This window comes from Juglans microcarpa x Juglans regia, chromosome 8D (assembly GCF_004785595.1).
Source record: "Juglans microcarpa x Juglans regia isolate MS1-56 chromosome 8D, Jm3101_v1.0, whole genome shotgun sequence".
Classification (NCBI taxonomy): Eukaryota; Viridiplantae; Streptophyta; class Magnoliopsida; order Fagales; family Juglandaceae; genus Juglans; species Juglans microcarpa x Juglans regia.
This window is the reverse complement of record NC_054608.1, coordinates 17,417,624-17,433,137: the sequence shown is the minus strand read 5'-3', so window position 1 is coordinate 17,433,137 and position 15,514 is coordinate 17,417,624. Positions and strand designations below refer to the sequence as shown.

The 15,514-nt window shown below is 36.8% G+C and overlaps 1 long non-coding RNA gene across 1 annotated transcript; it reads right to left on the bottom strand.

Annotated features, from left to right (window-relative positions):
• Positions 1-379: 379 nt before the first annotated feature.
• LOC121243429 lies at positions 380-910 on the bottom strand. The gene is made up of 3 exons (XR_005936134.1): positions 868-910; positions 535-630; positions 380-405 (listed from the first exon to the last, which is right to left on the bottom strand). It is a non-coding gene; the product is annotated as an uncharacterized LOC121243429 (long non-coding RNA).
• Between the last annotated feature and the right edge of the window lie 14,604 nt (positions 911-15,514).

Genomic DNA, 15,514 nt, shown 5'->3' with positions numbered 1-15,514 from the left:
ATGCACCACAAAATACCACAAAAAAAATTCCCATATTTTTAACCCCAAAAAATATCCTCACTGAGTCTCTCGAAGAGACTCAATGAGGGACGGGTTCGCAGCTAAGATGGCCCTCAACATACGATCGGTTTCATTTTGTTTCTCCATCATAACCTCCATGTTTGCCTTCATTGACGCCATCTCAATCTTGGAAGCTTCAGCCTCTTTCTTATGTTTTTCAATCAAAGCTATATACTCTTTCTCTCGTGCCAAGGAGTGTTTTCTTGTAGACTCGGGGATCACCATCTCTCCCAGTCCTCTTGCATAACCCGGTCGATGCCCAAGTACCTCTCTGAATACACCCGCTGCTGCTTCATCAGTTCGTTTGTCTGGTTCTAAATTATCCAGCTTTCCTACCATATCCTTCTGCAATATGACATAATGAACCGATTATGAACTTATATGTCCTAATAATGCATTTTTATGATTCAATCTGATAAATATGTATTCCGTCATTGCATTTAACATACAAAATTATTGCTATAATATACTCACATAAATGTCTTCGGTAGCAGGTGTCACAAATTTATCTTTCTTCTTGGACCAGTGGGTTTCCTTGTAGAAGTCCACCAAATTTGCATTTTCAGCACGCTACATGTGTGTGGTACGTGTGCATGTAACATATTCAATCAGATAATATATTACATATGGCATGGAAAGGTTAATCACTACTAAATGACTATCCAAACAAATGCTAAACAAAAATTGTTGATCATATATGAGAGAAAGCATGGGGATATAGCATACCCCTTTCGTGAAAATCTACATCCTAAATTTAACATTATGTTAGTGTGTGGTTGCCATGACATGAGCTTTCAAACCTTATACCTTTTGTTCTAGCATCCTCACAAAGGATTTGCGACCAGTTGTGTTGTTAATTTTCAGCATCCTTCTATTGTCCCGATTTTTACTTGCTATTTTCTGTCATTGAAAACCAGCATTTTAAGCAAAAGTACATATAGTAATCCATATCCCATGAAAAGTCTGGGTTTAATGATTGAACACGCAGAATGCATACCTGGAAGGCCTCGCTACCCCATCGTTCACAGAGCTTAAACCATACTAGGGGGGTGACCAAACTAGTCCCAGTCGCCAATGCCTCGTCATGGCTGCCATATGACATATATATCTGATGTAGTTGGTGGTGGAAGGCATTAAAGCGCTTACGAAGCTGTTTAGTCACAGCCAATTGATGGTTCTCTAAGTCCCAATCCAATTCAAAATCACCCTGCATAGCCCATTAAAATTTAGGGTGATCACTTGTGAATTATATATAGTATAAATTTTTAATGATCAACATCAAAGTATAAAAGTCTTACCCGAACACGATCGATTAATTCATCCTTATGCTCTTGGGGTACATCACTCCATCTTGGGTAGCTCATGTTGCAGTGATGTTTAATGATCCAGCTTAAACGTGTTGTAAACATGTTTGCATTCTCGCAACATGGTGCTGTTTCTCCACTATTTATCTTCAACAACACTTTTCCATGCTTACGTAATTTTTCAAATTCAGTACACTTCGCCGGCCCGCGACCACGTCTCGTATGTGCCTGGTTGGATACAGGCACAGGCGGGACATCCTCACCTGTATGACATAATCACAATAAGGTTGCGTTAGGGGTCTCATTTGTTTAAAGCAATCTTACACAACAACGATATAGCCCATTAAATTCACCTCGTATATCATTGTCAACTATACCGATCTGATTACTTTGAAGAGGATCTGGTTGTTCCCTCGGGGAGGGTTCTCTGTTTGCCTCTGTCTCCAGACATGGGTTCGCACAAGGAGTCTCCAATGGAGGGCTTGGAGGTTGCGTTTCATCATCTGAACTAGCGTCTCCAATGCGGACTCCACGTGGCCTGCGTGCACTACATCTGTACATCATACCAGTCCTGGGACGGGTTCCTCGTACACTGGGCAATGATCTACCTGGGCCGTTTATGCTTCTCATTAACTCCATGGGTTGAGATGAGATTATGATGGATTTTGCCTTGAACACTAACCAAAAGTCTCCTATTTCCGTCTACCTGAGATTCAACAATAGCAAACGTTAATTACATGAAGCTATTTAGAGGAAACATAACCATAGCAACCATGCAATAAGATAATGCATTAAAATGTCAATTTGTGAAACTATATATATTTGCATGAAGTACCCTCATTAATACTGCTATTTCAGGGTCCACGAAAAAACCCAATGAAAAAGTTAGAAAAATTTATAATAAAGTGCAGTTTGCAACCCAGCATACGATCCAATCCATGAAGGCTGCCTCTTCTGACTCGCTGTTCACCTGGTTTCCAATGGTTGGCAGATGCCTATTCTGACTCCGTTTCTTCATCGGTGGATAGGTCCTCTTCATCTGAATATTCCCAATCACCATAACCATCTCCGGAACCAGATGGAACCATTCCATCATCAATAAAGTCTGTTGAATGTCTAGGCTCACCACCAACTGCCATATGGCCTCGTGCATCAATGTGGATAGGTTCTATATCAGTCCTACTAAGTGGAGTTGATACTGGATATGCATCACAATGTAAAAGTGGATAATCATATGATGGCTCATTTTCTTGATATACATCATCCTCACTTGATTCGTCATCAATATCATCTTGAACCCTTGGCATTGGTGGAATGTCATACACATTCCTATTATTATACTTCTGCACAACATACCAGTTCCCCTTCGACCTTATATCTCTAATGTAAAAACACTAGGAAGCCTGGCATGCCAACACAAATGGTTCATTCTTATACCAAGTTCTGTCCATGTTGACACTAGTTATATGATCGTCAACTCGTACCCCACGCTTCTTATCACTAACATCAAACCAATCACAGCTGAACAAGTACACTCGACGACCTCCCATGTAGTGTAACTCCACAACATCATTAAGAACACCATAAAAGTCTAAATTATTAGTATCTTCGTCACCAGTTACCAACACTCCTGAATTTTGTGATCGCCGGCGAAGTTCAAGCTGCTTCGTATGGAACCGTTTACCATTTATAATGCAGGCAGCATATGATGCAACCCAAGGGTCAGGACCACAAGCTAACGCATACAAATCAGCGGACACCCGTGGTGGGTTTCCCGTACGTTGGTCTTGAACCTACACAAATAGCGACCCAAAAATTTTGAACTTATACTTTCAAGTACATACTCAAAAGCAAGGTCGGGTTAATTATAAGTAGATAGAATTTAGTCCAATTGCTAACTTACACGTTGCTTGAACCAAGTTGGAAACTCAGTTTGATGCGTACGATCGACAGAATTTGGGTTTGACAACCTACATTTCTCATAGTGCTCCCTGCATTTGGAGAACACAATCGGCCAATCAATATTATTTAGTTACGTAAAGTCTACGAGATAGTAGTAGGTCGTTTCGAAAAAGCACAAAGGAAGTCATGATTGCTTACTCGAGATAAGGTCCAATCTCGATACAGTTGTTAAGCACGTACCATATGGCTGAGGTGCAGAGTTTATCTTGTAATTGCACATTACGAGCTATACCCAATGGACGAAGTCTTTGGTTGAAAACTTTGAAACCATCTATAGTATCCTCTTCTCCACCATCAATGTTGCGGTCCGCTCGATTAAACGTCGTTTCAACATCTTGGAGATACATGGAGCAAAATGTCAAACACTCGATGTGAATGTAGGCTTCCGCTATTGAACCTTCTGGACGGGCTTTATTCTTAACATACCGCTTGAATTTGCCAAGATATCTTTCGAACGGATACATCCACCGATATTGAACTGGACCCCCGAGTATGGCCTCACCCGGTAAATGGACAGCTAGGTGGACCATAATATCGAAAAAAGAAGGAGGAAATATCATCTCTAATTTGCATAGAATGGTGACGATATCAAGTTGGAGCTGGGATAAGCGATTCACATCCAGGTTTCGGGCGCACAACTCTTTGAAGAAACTGCTAAGTTCAGTCAATGCCAATGCAATATCACTCCTTAAGAACCCCCCAACAACAATAGGAAGCAATCGTTGCAAGAAAAAAAAATATCCATTTAACTAATTATTATTGAGTTATATTTAATTAGGAGGACAAAATTAAAGAACAGAATGATTAATACTTGAACCCCCACCTCCTTTTCCTATGTACCATTAATCCCTAGCTTTATTGAATCATTTTCCACCCAAAACCTACAAATTAATTTGGGATGAAACCAAAATGATAAGTTTATCTTATCATCTGCTTATACGTAAATCAGATCGGGTTATGTCGCACTGCTAGCTTGAGCTCTTTATTGTATGAGGGGGGGAGGTATTGTGAATGATTAACTATTAATAAGTAGCTTTGGAGTAAGAACACTAGTACTGCATCATACTTACTAAGGTTTTAGGGTCTCGTATATATATATATATATATATATATATATATATATATATATATATATATATCAGAGTAAATCCAAACACATGGCACAAAATATTCCGTCTAGAGTTGATTAATATACTTCATTGTTCCTTAAGCATTAATGAGATGCTTAAGGAACAATGAAAAACATAGAAAGCTAGAAAAAGGAAAAGAGGAGGAGGAAATTTTGGTAGAGAAGATCTTCTAAATCTTTCTAAGGTTTTGATGGGCTCATATAGATTTGTTCGGATTTTCTTTACTTTAATTTGGTATCCATATATGGGTAGGCAAATAAATCGTGAAGATTGCTAAATGGTCATCTTGCCATTTTAGTAAATAATGGTTCTTACTTGAATTATTCTATTCTCAAGCTAATTTGGTGTTCCCTAGATCCTTTTTCTACTGAACCCTTAGATCAAAGGACTGTGTAAATTGAAACTCACACAAGATGCAATTAGAGCCATAGATTTGTAGGGTAGGGGGAGGTATTGAACTTTATGCAAACTTATATAATGAATGTGTGGCTAATAACAGCATTTTTATGGCTAAATAATAATGAACATTATAAAGAATTGAAAGTCATGGGTGCCATCAGTATGCAGGAAGATGGAGAGAGAAAGAGAGAGAGATGGAGAGAGAGAGAGAGAGAGAGATTCGGTGGAGAGATAAAAGTTTCATAACTAGCCCTTTCTTTCTTTCTTTCTTAATCATGAATTGAACCTAAACCCGAAATTCACAAAATATCAATTATTATCAGCATGTCCATATTAATTAATTAGGATATAATGCTGAAATTTGGATTCATAGCCCATCGAAGAAAAAGATATATAATACATACAGACTAATCAATTTATATACTGCATGTTTGACCATAAATAAAGAAAGTGTGTGGGAACAATGAGACTCCATCAAACTTTTGTAGGGAATAATGCGACAAAAAGACGACCGAAACTAAATTCCAGCTAGCTAGCTATGTGATCAGGAGGCGGACTTTTTTCCAATTTAACTGCAGCTTATATATCAGATTTTATATTCCCAACTCTTAATTTATTTCCTGCATTAAAGATATTTTTGGGAAGGAATATTTTCTGGATCTAATTAACATGTATGCTGCCATACGATTTTCCACTAACAAGTAAACACATCAGCTTTAACTCTAAAGTCCACCAAATTGATCTCTAGATTATATGCATGCATCTACAAATCCTCCAAAAAGCTGCTAAGAGTAGCCGAAATTGATGATGATCAATTTGGGGCTTCCAATATTTTAATTTGCATATTTCTATATATTTAAGAGTATTTATGTTGGTGATTAAAAAGGTTTAAATCAGACATATATAAACATATAATATGACAACGAAATAATTTTTTTAAAACATAATGTTGTATGATCAGTAATTCATACAGACAGCTAGCTAGGAAAGCTTTTTTTTTTCTCCATTTTTTTTTTTTTTTGCTTTCTGCAACACTAAGCAGAAAGCAATTCAGTAAAATTGTCCCAACCACTAAATCCTTTACTGGCTAGCTGGCTTGTGAATTGATTAAAGCTTGATATGCTTGTAATCCATGCAACTTTTGTAATCATTTTTTATATCTTTATTGGTCTCTGATGGGTGGTGTCGGCTGAGCTAACTGCTGCTGTGCATGCAATCAAGAACCAGATATATAAAACCCTCATATATGATATTATATATATATATATATATACAGTAACATATTTATATACCTGACATAGTTTGGGCAATTGCCCAGCTTGCGCTTCATCCCAAGCAAAGAAAGTAAGTTGGCCGAGATTTCTAGGCCAATACATCTTTTCATATTACTCCTCACTTGTTTGATAACACAGGGTCTATGGTGACATTTCCATGAAATGAGTGCTATAAATATTGTTGGAGATTAGATGGGAGAAAAAAAATATATAGGGTTTTTTTTTATCAATCCCAAAATCATTTTTTGAATTTAGCTCATACTTTTAGGAGAATATGTTTTTATTTAATGAGTGCTATCGAGGATTCTTATCTATTAGTATTTGTTTTTGCTTAATAGTTAAAGAAGTGTTTTTCAATGACTTGATAATTTTTTTACTTCTAAATATATTTAAGAGGTTTACTTGTAAATTTCTCCCATTTAATTTCTTGATGGTGAGATACTAAGAGAAATAGTTTACATTGTTAAATAGACAATATAGTCTTATAACACATCTGATTTTAAGATTAGTTCAAGTTGCTGAAGCATGCATGCATGCATGCAGGTGGCAGATGATCATATGAATGCATGCTGGCTGTAATAATCAAATTAACTATGTATTACGGAGGAGGACGTAGGATCAATATTGGATCAGTGACTCGGGCCACCCTGTGCGCCATCTTTTCGGTGGGGAGTTTTAACGTCGTGGCCATTAAGAAAATAAACCAATGTGAACTTAGACTTTGCATTTTCCAGATTAATGAGGAATATTCAATTAACGTTGGTGAATTAATAAATTTTCTAAGCTTTCTTGTGTACTGATTTATACGTAATTAATTCACTCTTTGATTCTAAAAATTGAGACATTAATTGTCCATAGTAACCCTAGCTAGGGAAGAGTACATTATATTTATATATGCATGCATGGTTTAGCTCAGCACTATGGGTCTTAAACGATATTGTCTACACAAGCTAACGTGGATCGATCATCTTTTAAGTGGAACTGTCAAACCTGTTGATCATGTAGTACATTTAATGGTTTTTTTACTAAGTGGTTAATGATAATGTCAAAACTGTAGACTACATATTTAATGATTTGTCAAGCACTTTAGATTTATGCTTCACAGAATTGCGTATAACTAGAGATGATCATTTTTGCACTTCTAATATGATACAATTGTTTCCAGTAATAGGCATGATTTTCCCAGCATTTTGGACCCAAGAGTGGCCTAACAGGAAAAAGTTATAATTCAGATGACAGTTGTGGCAACATTAGTGCATAGGGAAAAAAATTAGATGGCTAAAATTCTGGTGGACTGCTTTGTATACATGTAGTGATGGTAACAGTTCGTGGGTAAAGCTTCAAATCAAAGTTTTCTCTTACACTAAGAAATATGTGGCAAAAAACTTGTTATTCACGAATTCGTGAATAACAATTAAATAGAAGTGCAAAAAACAAGTGGTCCATGTATTTGGATTCCTATACTCATCAATTAAATATAAGAAACTTGATCAACAATTTCTAGGTAGTTTTAAAAGAAAGAGAATAAAAAAATAGCACAAGCTAAACATCATAATCATGCTTTTTAACTTCACTACAACTCCATTTAATCCCAACACTTCAACGCAATCCATTTCCATCCGAACTTCAAACATTAACACCAAACATCTCAATATAATGCATTTATGTAGCATTTAACAAAGTCAAACATAATTATGCAATTACAAACCATTTCTACGCTCATAAGACAAATACTAGTATAACCAAAGAGTAAATATTAAATCTGTCCATTACAATCTGAAATTACTCTTGAAACCTAGGTTGGAAATTCATCAACAATTCATCAACAATTCATCATCCATCATCCAACCAAATGTTGGAAATTTTAACCCATTTCATGCAGGCATATCCAAACAAATGCTGCTTTAATAACCTAAAAAAAAAAATTCATTGGGTTTAATTTGTTGTGCCCGTAACCCAAGCACTCGGAATGAAGTATGCCAGAGACATAATGAAACCCAAACACTTGCTCCGGCTCGGGATTGTCAAATGTGTGTGCAAAAGGAAAACCTAAGCATAAATATTATAGCAAAACAACCCCATTTCTAATTGACCCAAACGATTTCATTAAGAACCATGAAGAGCTAGAACAGAGTAAATTACCTTGGGAAATCGACTCCAGCTGAGTGGATCAGGAGATGAATGGGACAGAAAATAGACTCCAACCCACTTTGATTCAGGGTCGACGATGATGAAGAACAAAGCCTTAGGGTGCGAAAAAATGAGACTTTTCTCACTGGTGTCGACTCCGCATAAACTGACGAAGATGCCAATTAGTGGGTTTTCGATGGGGCGGAGTCGCGTACATCGCTTACGCGAGAATCACTGGACTGGAGCAGTGCCGATGTTAGTGGTTTCATTCAGTGGAAGTTGATTAGAGGAAATTTTGTGTGGGCGGTGAGTAATCTGCAGCTAGAGAGAAATGGAGAAGATGAAAGTTGGGGACGATATGTGTGAAATCGGGATTTGGGGGAAATGTTTTACTTTTCTGGGGTGTTGGCACTGAGGATCTAAACTGGCATATTGCAGCGATTATGTTGGACGACAAAAGGTTTTTACCTTTTGCGGCGGTTCAATTCGCTGCTATTATCTTCAAAATCGCAGCATAAAATCCATATTTATTTGCAGCGAATTTTATGCGCTGCAAAAAGTTTAAATTCGCTGCAAAAAATAAAATTAAAACCGCGCCCCTTCGAAGCAGCGTCGAACTGAAAATCGCCGTGAATAAATGATTATTGCGGCGATATTATTTCCAGCAGACAAAAAATCGCCGCAATAGACCTTTTTTCTTGTAGTGTTAGGAACGAGTTAATGGTCTCGGCAACAGCCTAAGATGGATCCAAGGATCAACGGGCTCCCCGACTACTTAGTGCGAGTTACTACAGACAAACTCCACACTAATGATAAACGTTCATAGAAACAAATTCAAAGCCAAGCCACACCTCACCGAAAGTTAATAGGTGGGACAAGTCACTTCACTAACCGGTCTCCCTCGTGACGAGTCAACAAGAGGGAAAGGTCAAGGATCACCCGACCTCCCAAGCGCCCAACAGATGGGCAAGTTTCTCAACTACCTGACCTCACCCATCGCGCCGCAAAGGTGGAAAAAGTTAGGGACCGTCTGACCTCCCAGGTGCTCGATATGCAAGCAGGTCACTTAACTGTCTGATCTCTCTCTCGCACATAAAAGATGAGCTCCGCCCTAAAGCAGTCGAGCACACCTCCTGCTTATCTCGCCAAGATGAGCTCCATGCTCGCGCCTAAAGCAGTTGAGCACACCTCCCATTGATCTCATCAAGACGGGCATATCTTGCACTATGTCAAGGGAACCTTGTTTCATGGTCTTCTCTTCTCCTCTCAATTGTCCATGCATTGTGTGCCTACTTTGATGTAGATTAGCTTGCTGATCCCACTTATCAATACTCCACCACAGGCTATTGTTTTTTACTTGGGACTTCCTTAGTTTTGTGGTGTAGTAAGAAACAATCCATTATCACCTATTCTAGCACCAAAGCGAAATACCATGCACTTGCTGACACGACATATGAGTTTTTGTGGTTACGTTGGTTTTAGATAGATATGGGTGCTCCTCAATGTGCATGTACCCCGCTTTATTGTGACAATCATTGTGCTATTCAGATTGCTTCTAATGATATTTTTCATGAGTGCACCAAGTATATCAAGATTGATTGTTACTTCATCTGACATCATCTTCAGTAAAATTCCTTATCTTTACATTCTGTCTCACATTTGAATATCAATTGGCTGACATCTTCACCAAGTTCCATCCACCTGGCCGGCAACGCGATATTCTTATCTCTAAACTTAAGATGTTGGTTCCTTCATCACCATTCTGAGTTTGAGGAGGGATGTTAGAATATTATCATACTTATGATAAAATATATTCATAATATTTTAACATAGGTATGGTAATGATTTATTGTGTACTTAGTGTAAATAAATTAGTATCGTTGATTTATTTTATTTCCATTCTTTATCTGAACCCGTTCACCTATAATCAAAGCATTTTATTATAGGATTTGATACATAGAAATACCAGTTATTCTCTTTCAATTTCATTTCAACTTGTTATTTATCATTACTAATTAAAGAGAGATTTGGTTGCTGTCTATTGCACAAGTTGTTGCAGCCGTGAAAAGTCCTAAGATGGATGAAATGACTTGTATGATGGGGTTGATTCGCTGGTTTTCTGACAAACCTGGTTTGGGACATAAGATAAAATACAAAATTCTCATCTCATCTCACCTCATTCCATCTCATCATTATACATTTTTCAAATTCTCATACAAAATATAATAAACAATTCAACTTTTTTGAAATCTCAAAACAATAATAATATTAAAACATAATATTTTAAATTTTCAAACAAAACACAAAATTCTCATCTCACCCTCCAAATCTACCCGATTTTGTATGGTTCTTGTGACCACAATGAATCGCCTTCTATGACCACTCTTCCAAGATTTATGGTCGAAGCTTCACTAATTGCTAGCAACACCACTCATTCCTCTCCTTGATTCAGGTATGTTGACCTCAACTTGTCTTTGCAAAAATCATCTCCCCTATGGTATTTCCACCAACTGCTGCACAAGTGCTTCCCGTTTCCCTTACCACAACATCATATGATACTGTAAAATGTTTTCGCTGGTGGAACTATCACGTTCTTGTTCTTGATTCCCTTTTTTCTGACTATCCGGTGTTGTGATCTCTGAATAAATTAAGATGCGTTATTCCTGCAAATGTAAGGATTTGGAGTTGTGTATTTTTCAGGATTATGAACTATCTGATGGCTCAAATACCATACGCAGTCCATGGCTATTGTGGCAAAAAGTTCTCTTGTAGTATGAGGATATGTTGTGGATCAATAATGATTAGAATCCAATCTGAATTGGTTCGTTTCAGTGCCATTGTGTTTAAGGGACATGCAGACTGTCTCCATAATATTCTTGAATCAGTACATGAGGAACGGGTGTTATTTGGTTTCCACTTTTGTGTTGCATATCTAACACACCAAGTCTTCTTGCATGATGTTACCAATGGCAAACGTTACTAAAAAAACCATGATTTGCCGGCATTTATATTATTAGCATTTATGTATGCGCCGATAAATATAAATGATTGTCGGCGCTTTATTTTTATACCGGTAAATAAAAGGTTTTTCCGGCGTTTACGTTGCTATGCTGGTAATAATATATAATTGTGTCGGCGTTTATAAAAACGCTAAAAATTTATCAATTATACACTGGTAAATTAAAAAAATTTCTGGCGTTTACATTGTTACGTCAACACAATAACATAATTGTGCTTGCATTTATAAAAAGGCCATAAATTTATCAATTATGCGTCCGTAAATAAGAAGTTTTTCAGGCATTTACATTGTTAGTCCGGATATAATTTATAATTGTTCTGACATTCATAAAAACGTCAGAAAGTTATTATTTTTGTGATAATAAAAGATATTAACAATTTCTATTTGAGTTTCAAAATTATTTTATTTATATTTAAAAAAATAATCAATTAATTTTCTCTTCTAGTTTTCTCATGTCAATCCCACTTGACGTACTTCATAAAAACATTGGAAATATTAGTATAATTTGCACTAACAAAAGATATTAACGTAAATTTATATTTGTATTTTAAAATTATTTTATTCATATTTTTAAAACTAAAAACAATTATGATCAATTAATTTCCTCTTATACTTTTCTCATGTCAATCCCACTGTCCTAGTCTTCCAAATTTCCTCTTATAATTGTTCCACTCTTTTTTTTTTTTTTTCCTTTTTTGTCTCTAAATATTTTAAAACAAAAAATCTATTCATCATCCATTTTCTCTCCTCTTATCATTCCATGATGGGACATTAGATGATAGGTTCACAAGTGAATTGTGGCAGAGTTTCATTATAATTGTGACATTATAATCGTTTTCTTGACTTTCATTAACCATGGGATACAACCAGAGTTCATAAGAAAGAAAAATTCGGCAAGAGAGATGAATTGTGGCAGCAAAGTAATTTAGGAATTGTTTTATATGGGAGGGAATTAAATTCCAGAAGGGAGAGATAGAGTCACGTACTTACAGTTACGTAATAGTGGCACTTGCGTGCTTATAAGATAAGTTAAAAGAAAAACTAATAAAAAGACTTCTGAACAATCTTCTTTAACTACAAAGTCCTCTTTAATTACAAACTCTTATAGAATCACGTTGTGCGACGTCATCTTTAATTATAAACTCCTATAGAATTACGTTGTGCCACTTGCTTGTGGTTAACTAAGGTGGGTGGAAGTTAGGCTTACGGGTGTTTATGGACACCCTGAAGTGGCACACAGAGATGATGTTTGGGCCCTAATTAAAAATTTGCGACCACTTGAGGGGTTGCCATGGGTAGTGTTTGGCGATTTTAATGAAATTTTGTATCTACATGAAAAATGTGGGGGAAAAATGTGAAGTGAGCGGCAGTTAGCTGCTTTCAAATCTGTGTTGGCGGATAATGCACTTAGAGATACGGGTTATGCAAGGATTCCTTTTACTTGGAATAACTGAAGAGAAGGAGTGGAAAACATATCCGAGAGATTAAATCGATTTCTTGTAAATTCAGCTTGGTGTGAAGCATTTCCAAACTTGCGAGTTCACAATGGTGTTGGTGCTTACTCCGATCACGTTCCTTTGTGGATGATACTCAGGGGGGCAGGTCTGAGAAGGAAAGGAGAGAAGATGTTCAGATTTGAGGCTATGTGGATAAGTAATTCGGAATGTGCTAACATTCTAGAGATGAATTGGGCTCAGTTGATTAGCTCTGGTTCAATATCTCAGCTGATGGGTTGTATTAAGCAATGTGGGGAGGATTTGAAGAGTTGGAATCATAACCATTTTGGAAATGTGAAAAAAGAGTTGGCATTAGCAAAGAAGAGATTGCAGCAAGTTAAGGAAAATGATCCAACATGTCAGCATATTTCAGATCATAAACAGGCTAGTGAAGAGGTCCAGATGTGGCTTGAAAGGGATGAAATCATGTGGAAACAAAGGGCAAGAGTAATGTGGTTGAAACACGGCGATTGTAATTCCAAGTATTTTCATTCATAGGCTTCGAGACGACAAAGGAAAAATAGTATTATGCAGCTTCAAGATGAGTGTGATAATTGGAAAAAGGGGTTTCAAATGGAGCATTTTATTACAGATTACTTTAAAGCTTTGTTTACTGCTGTCGAAAATGTTGATATGGAAGAAGTCTTATCTAGAGTATAAGTGAAGGTGACTGGACAGATGAATGATTGTTTAACACGGCCTTATGATGCTGAAGAGGTTGAGGTAACAATTAATCAAATGCACTCTTCCAAAGCCCCTGGTCCAGATGGGATGTCTCTAGTCTTTTATCAAAAGCATTGGAGAGTGCTAGGTAAATCTGTCACTGATGCTGTTTTATCTATTTTAAGTGGTGAGGAGTTTCTTAAGGATTTAAATCACAATCTTACTTTAATACCTAAGAAGTCTATTCCGATTAAAGTGGTAGATTTTAAACCTATTAGTCTTTGTAATGTGCTTTATAAGATTATTTCAAAAGTCATTGCTAATAGGCTAAAACAAGTCTGTCTTAATGTGATTTCTGAATCTTAGTGTGCTTTTGTGCCTGGGAGACAGATTACTAATAATGTTTTGATTGCCTATGAATTATTACATTATCTACGTCATAAGAGGAGTGGGAAAAAGGGTTTTATGTCCCTTAAATTGGATATGAGCAAGGCGCATAATAGAGTGGATTGGGGATTTTTGGAAAGTATGATGGGTGTTTTGGGTTTTGATTATGGTTTTATCAGCTTAATAATGAAGTGTGTACGGATTGTTTCATTTTCAGTTCTAGTCAATGGTGGCCCCACAAGTACCTTTTTTCGAAGTAGAGGGTTAAGGCAAAGAGATCATTTGTCTCCTTATCTTTTTATGTTATGTATGGAAGGACTTGTCAGTTTATTGAAAAGGAATGATTGTCGAGATGGGGTGGAAGGTATTAGAGTATGTCGGGGAGCTCCTAGAGTAAATAGAGTAAACCATTTGTTGTTTGCGAATGACAGTGTGATTTTTTGTAAAGCTAATAAAAGTACCACTGAAAAGATTCATTCTCTTCTTAGTAAGTATGAAAAAGCTTCGGGACAGTGTATAAACAAGGAAAAGACTACTATAGTCTTTAGTAAAAATGTTAGTGAAGCTGGAAAATCTGAAATCATGCAACTTTTGGGGGGGGGGGGGGGGGGGGGAGCCATACTCAACAGTATGAAAAATATTTGGGTTTGCCGCCTAGGTGGGGAGATCAAAACAACGAGCTTTTGATAGTATTAAATAGAGGTTGTGGTAGAAATTGCAATTATGGAAGGGTAATTTGTTATCTCAATGAGGTAGGGAAGTCTTCCTTAAAGCTGTTGCTATGTCCATTCCCACGTATGCCATGAGCTATTTTTTATTCCCTACATCTTTATGCCATGAATTATAAATATTAATGGCTAATTTTTGGTGGGGCTGCAAAGGTCAAGGGAAGAAGATTCATTGGGTTAGCTGGAAAAGGTTGTGTGATTCAAAGTTTAGAGGGGTATGAGATTAAAAAATCTTAGGTTTTTTAATTTGGCTCTCGTTGCTAAATAGATTTAGAGACTCATACATAATAAGGGGTCTCTTTTGTTTAGAATGTTTAAAGCTAAATATTTTCCTCACACACCTTTGTTGGAAGCTAAAATGGGTGTAAACTCTTCGTTTGTTTGGCAAGGTTTTGTTAAAGCCTTTGATTATTTCAAGAGTGGGTGTTGTTGGAGGGTGGGTAATGGTAGAAGGGTGAGGGTGTTTCATGATTCTTGGATCCATGATGTTGTTGTGTGGGATCTTCCAGCTGTTGGGCCAGGTGTGGATGAAAATCTGAAGGTTAATGATTTATTGGATGAGGAATCGGGTTGGTGGAATGTGGAGGTATTGAGAGCGCTCTTTAATCCAAGAATTGTAGCACAGATTTTTAAAATAAATGTATCTTTAGGAAGATACTTTATTTTGGTTTCCAAAAAAGAGGGGTCACTATTCTGTCAAAAATGCCTATAAACTTTTTTTGCATCTAGATGGACAAGGTGGGGGGAAAAGCTCTAGGGAGAGATCTATTAATTCTTTTTAGAAGTGTTTTTGGCATCTAAAAATTCCAAAAAAGATTAAGATTTTTGGATGGAAATCATGTTCGAAAAATCTCCCTACTGCTTTTAATTTGAGAAGAAAGAAAATGATGGTGGATGATAATTGCGCTTTGTGTAATCAGGCTAGTGAAGATGTCGCACATGTGCTGTTTTATTGCTCGGGT